This window comes from Dipteris shenzhenensis, chromosome 22, assembly GCF_047967505.1.
Source record: "Dipteris shenzhenensis isolate YYH24624 ecotype China chromosome 22, Dip_SZ_1.0, whole genome shotgun sequence".
Taxonomy (NCBI): Eukaryota; Viridiplantae; Streptophyta; class Polypodiopsida; order Gleicheniales; family Dipteridaceae; genus Dipteris; species Dipteris shenzhenensis.
Window position 1 is genome coordinate 28,665,525 of NC_141617.1, and position 6,530 is coordinate 28,672,054.

Below are 6,530 nucleotides of genomic sequence, written 5' to 3' on the forward strand. Positions count from 1 at the left end.
TTCCTGAAAGACAAAGAGGGGGCAGGGGGAGGCGCAAAGGTTTTTCCATGTACCCTGCATGGCAGCCTCAATTAGCATTCTTTGCATTGCGTCTTTGGCTATGTTTGTCCTACCCAGATGCAAGGAATCATCATAGCTGTAAGCAAACCTATGTGCTTCCTCAAGAATTCAAGAGTGGTGGTTGTATTTTGAACTGCATAAGTTAATTTTGGCACATGTACGAGGGAGGGCATACCTCATTATCAAGATCATCAAAATTCTCCAACAAACCCAGCAAGTCTTCAAACAAGCTGTCACTCAAAACTGCTTTGTCTGAACACAGCTGGTAAAGCCTCCTGTGGTTGACAAATTGAATCCCATCTCGTGATTCCTGAAAGACAGAATACGTAGAACTCTAAAACATCCTAAGGTTTGCTACTTGCTTTAATAATTTCTAAAAGTTTCTCATTGCAAACACTCACTTTACCATCTTTTAATGCTAATGTTACCCTTGCTTGCTTTATGGCCATTTGGAGCTTGAGGACAAACTCATCTTCCATCAACTTCATACTCTGCTTTGCAGAATATTTCTGATTGGCGTCAATCTTCCAAAAGCTGTAGCACTTTGCTAGAAGTCTGAAATGGACAATGCTATGACCAAAAAGCTGACTAGCAAATTCCTACAATGCAAAAAAGAGGAGATGAAGCTGAGACACACCTGAGCTTGCCTACAACAAGAGATATATTGAGAACATAGCACTAAATCAGATATTTAGCACGTTTACCAATTTTAATACTCCTCTTCAATGATACACTCAAGCATTAGAGATGCACAAGTATATCTTAGTTGAGAGCATACCTTATCAGCAAGGTTACTGCAATTCTCCAGCAGACCAACATGTCTGCAAACAAGCTGCCGCTCAAAACTGATTTATTCAACTGCAGCTAGTAAAATCTCCTCAAATTGACAGCTATAAAATATTCATCTTCTGATTCCTGAAAAGACATTGCGAGGTTTCAAAGCCCAAGGTTCTAAATATGGTGATAAAAACACCAGTTGCCTAAGTAAATTGTTTAGCTCAATAAAAAGCATCTTCATTGCAAAAACTCAAAATTTGCTAGTTGTTTTGATTCCATTAATACCTTTGTATGTTTAATAGCATTTGACGTTTGACCACAAGCCCATTTTCCACAACTTCCTGGTGTGCAGTGTAGAATCTTGGAAATCGGTTTAAACATTTTGAAAGCTGTAGCACTTGGCTAAAAGTCTGGAAAGGACAATGTTGTGGTCAAAAATTGACTTGTGAATTCCTATGGTGTGGAAAAGAACAGATACATTGGGCTTGTCGTCAAGGTACTTCCTAAGTACCGTGTTGTGTCTTCATCAAAGGGAAAAGTAGCTGTGTCTGATTAGTCTCTATGAATTCCTGCAGGCAAAAACCCCAAGGATCCGAAGTCAGTTTAATCTACTCAAGAAACTTCTAACTTTCCCGTTCTCACACAATAAGGCTCAGTAAAGAAAAAAGATGGCGAAGAAGCATATAAAACATATAAACCCTCACCAAATTTGTGGCACCTTCGACGGTCAGGTCCAACTTTTGGCGGCAGAATGCAAAATGCGCATTCCAGTTCTGGTTGAGAAACCAAGTGAAGCCTTCAAATGTAAAATGTGAAGCAAAACAAGAATCACTTAGGAGTCAAAAATCACTTTAAAATTGAAGCAAGCAAAGTCCTCATCACTGCTGGTTTCCTCAGTTGTTAGACTTTAAAAGACAAAAAGAGAGAAAGAAAGGAGTAGGCTAATACTTTCATGGCCACTGGCCTCCACGTGCTTCCAAACAATATCGACGGGATATGGGATCCTATGAAAACCCCTAGGAATCTCCAAAAGCCTGCTCATCCGCCTTCCTTTTCAGACCCTGCAAGAGCAGTGCTGTCCTGTTACAATTCATATTCTACAATCCCGTGTTGAATGATTCCATTAGTAGATACTTAAATCGTGACAGCGAGAATGAGTACCATACGGCTATGTTCGCTGCTCAATTTTTGGATGGTCATAGAGGGCATATATTAGAAGACATTCATTGATCAGGAAATCAAATAACAAACCAAGGTCTTCAAAAATTCTTGAAAAGAAATAATTGTACTTTCTTGCACATAATACTTTACCGGTTCGATATAACACGTATAGCATTGACCACAACAGAAACAAATTCACCTGTCAACTCAATCATGCGATTAAAGAAGCATTGGATGAACAGATCTAAAGATCGATCAGCTTCATAATGGTTCTGATAGAGTTTTCGAACCGCTTGGTGCTACAATGTCCACATTGCTTAGAAACGTTAGAAGACAATTTCTTTGCAGAAACTAATGACATCACCAGTGACAGTCGTACATATAGAAAAGGCCAAAGGCACCAAGGAGACACATATAAAGGGAGAAGGTACATGGATAAAGGCAGATAGAGGGACCATTCCTCCCACTACCTTATCATTCCATGTCCAACCCATATATCTTAAATGCAATTCTTGAATCACAAGAGATGGTTAAGCAACAATCTCTGAACTGGTGGTTCGGATCTCTGTGTCTACATCACAATAGTTTATGTTTGAAAAGCCTGCCATTGTAGCAAAATACATTCTAGAAACAATCGAGCACTAAAAGCACGATATAAAACAGCATAGAAATATAAAGCAATATCTACATAAAATAACAAGAGAATCTAACCATGTAATGCATTAAACACAGCACAATAGATAATAACAACACACATGAAAGGATCAAGACCCTATACAAATAGCATAAGAAATACAAGACAATATCTCCATCAATAATGAAATTGTTGGAATGTTGGGCCTTTGGGGCCTTGGTATGGTACAACCACCCTCGTAGTTCCTTGTAGTAAAAATGTGCATTTGGAGGGCTAAAAAGCCTCCTTGGTGAGCGCAAGTCACACGTAATATTAGATGTGGCTTATCCCATATACAAATATGTATATCTAAGGTCCTTGAATATATAAAGATAATGAGCCCCTCTCCCATCATCCCGCCGGACTTTTGTTGGATGTGAAAGAGGCTCTGCATGGCTATGGGCGGGAAGTGGGACCCCTGCCACCTTTTAGGTTGACTATGTCAATGAAATATTTGATTTCATATCACTAAATCACCTTGAAATAATTTGATGCATTACATGAGAAAAGGAATCTAAAAATTTCATTTTCTATGTTTTCTTAGTCATGGAGGTTGGCTATGTCCATGTATCTTTTATTTTAATTTTTAGGTTGGCTACTATATCACCTTGTAAAGGATGACAACATGTGGCTCTACTATCCCACATTTTCCAACATGGTATCAGAGCAGGCAGATGGCCTGCAGACTGTGGCAGTAACACATGGCACCTGCGCTGCTCTGTGGACGTGATGGACTATTTGAACTGCATGTTCGCGCGGCGGCTAGTTGTACCTGACTTGTTCAATAAATGCACCTCTGCGTGTATGCGGGAAGTGACTACCCTCGTGCGCACACTGTCTGTCTGCAAGTGTATGCAGTAGTCAGCTGCGCTATGTGTGTATTAGGCAGGGTACCTGCGCACTCAAGTGCTCTAACTGCAGTCCCTATCCACGTTTGACGGTAGTATCTTCAAAGTGTTGATTCTCTGGCGGCTAGCGCAAGAGTTGATGGCCTGCATCAGCATCTTGTGAATTGTCTGGCATTTGATTAGTCGACCGTGCCCTGTGCTGGTGCTTGACATCTGTTTGTCTAAAAGGTGTGGGTCAGAATTTGTGGCTGGTCTTGCCCTGTGTGGGTGATCAATGATATTTAGCCTACCTATTCTCACTATGGTGTTTGGCCCATTTGGGGGGGGGTTGGGATGTTGGGCCTTTGAGGCCTTGGTATGGTTCAACCACCACCACCCTCGTGGTACCTTGGAATAAAAATGTGCATTTGGAGGGGCTAAAAAGCCTCCTTGGTGTGCCCAAGTCACATGTGGTATTAGATGTGGCTTATCCCATATTCAAATATGTGTATATAAGGCCCTTGAATATATAAAGATAATGAGCCCCTCTCCCATCATCAAGCTTGAAATCCCAAGCCAAACAACAAAAACTTCTATAGCAGAAAGGAACAAACAAATCAGAAAACAAGAAAAAGAAATGCAAGAGAGAGAGAATTAAATTAGGTTAAACATCATCCAACCACACACACAACCCCACCTACCCGATCTCTTCTTTTTTTTTACTAGTTTTTATTTTAAATTTAAAAAATAAATTAAATAAGAAAATGGGGAAAAGCCAAAACTAAACAGGTACCTAAGAGTGGATGACCTCCAAAAATAGAAAAACCTAAGAACTAAACAGGTACCTAAGAGTGGATTACCCCCAAAATAGAAAAACCTAAGAACTAAAAAGAAAATGGGCTTGAAGCTTCCCACTTTGGGGCTTTGAAACTCCCCACCTGCAAAATTGAGCATATCTTTCAAGACGTGTTCGAAGTGCAAGCAGGGGTAGACAGGTTTTTCTCTAAAAATAGCTCCACACATGTGAGAATATCACACATCTCAAATTGCCGAACATCAGTCTCTCATCTGAGTTCTCAGGAGGATCTATGGAAAACCAGGCAACATGTAAAAACATGCAAAGAGAAAGCTTCTTTCAACTGCAATCAGCATTAACTTGTTTAACACAACAAAAGTTTTGCCAATTTCAGAACTCCTCTTCAAAGATACTCAAGCATAGATGTAGACGGGATGTACTAACTATTACGGACTGGTTACAGAATTGCAAGGTTCTTAAGTCATGACCATTTTCTGGTCATGAACATCTGATTTCGCTCGAGGGCTCATTGAGACACAAGTAAATCTTAGCACTTATAAAGAATCTATGATGGCATGAGGGCATCCCTCATCAGCAAGGTTTCAAAGATACACTTAAAGATGCACAAGTAAATCTTAGCATATCTATTACCTTATCAGTAAGGTTACTGGAATTCTCCAAGTCTGCAAAAAAGCTGTCGCTCAAAATTGCTTTGTTCCACTGCAGCTGGAAAAGTCTCCTCAAGTTGACAGTTAAAGGATATTCATCTTTTGACTTCTGAAGACAGAATACAAACAACTTTAAAAACATCTCTCTTTCGTGCCTTTGGACGTCCAAGATCTCTCTCTTTATCACTTGCAATGCAGTTGTCTCTCTCTCTCAGGATAAAGGTTGTAGATATGGTGATGAAAACATCAGTTGCCAACTTAAATCATTCAGCCCAATAAAAAGCTTGCAAAAACTCAATTTGCTAACTGTTCTGAGTACAATATTACCCATGCTTGTTCAATGGCAGTTCGTGTGCTGTGCAGAATCTTGGAGATCGACTTCAACTTTTCAAAAGCTTTAGCACTTTGCTGAAAGTCTGAAAAGGACAATGCTGTGGTCAAGAAATTGACTAGCGAATTCCTACAGTGCAAAAAAGAGGAGACGGTAGTGCCAAAAATGATCACGATTCACAGCTTTCAGCTTGCCTGGTCTTGGTGTTTCAGGGTGTGTAATTGAAGATCCATGTACATGAAAAGTTCATGATCGCAAATATTTCGGCCTTGTCATCAAGGAGCTTCCTAAGTACCTTGCTGTGTCTTCATAAAAGAAAATGGGGGCGAACCCAGAGAATCAAAAGGCTGTTTAAGCCAACCAAGTAACTTCTGATTTTCCCCTTATTAAATAAGGTTCTGTGAGCATCACTACAAGCAGAAGAAAAGTATAATCACTTACGTCCAAATTAAAGCAAGGAGATTCGTCGTCGCTGCTGCTTTCCTCAGTTGTTAAAATCAAAAAGACGGAACGGGATACCATGAAATCATCTAATAATTTGATGATTGATATAGTACGCCGGGCCAATGCGTCAGGTGACATGCTTTGTTCGACAGTTTCGTCAAAGTCTTCTTTTCTACTTCCACGCCAGGGATTCCTGCAACATTCATGCTTATCGAAGTCTGTACGAGTAAAAGCTGGTGGAGCTTTCCCTTGCTCGGAATCACTGGAAATGTTTAGCGAAATCCTTTCTCTGCTGGAGAACGAGGTCAGAAACGATGAAAAACTTCGTACCATTGCAGAAATGAAGCCAATAAGGCTCTTATGTCTCACGTGCAGTGGGGGGAACCTCTTTATTTAGATGAGGAAGTTTGTCATGTGCTTATCCATCCTTTGCTTTACTCTACATGTAATTATAATGCTTGAGATTCTTCCAGTTCTGACTCCTCTTTGTGGCTATGGTCTGACTTATCTCCTCTGCTTTGGAACATGAAAATCGAGCTGCATCGAAGTGATAAACACAATGACGCCAGGTCTTCCGGGCCAAGGGAGCAAAGAAAGGGCAGACAGGCAACTGTTAGCAAACGTAATGAAAGCTGCATTCAAAGACCCGACTTTCTCTTCCACAACTTCGTCAGTAGAATGCAGCACCCAGAACAGAGCGATGGCACTCAAGTTTCTCGGACACTCAGCTGAAAATGCCCATGAACAAACAGAGCGATGGCACTCAGCGACTGCGAAACATTACGAAAGCACG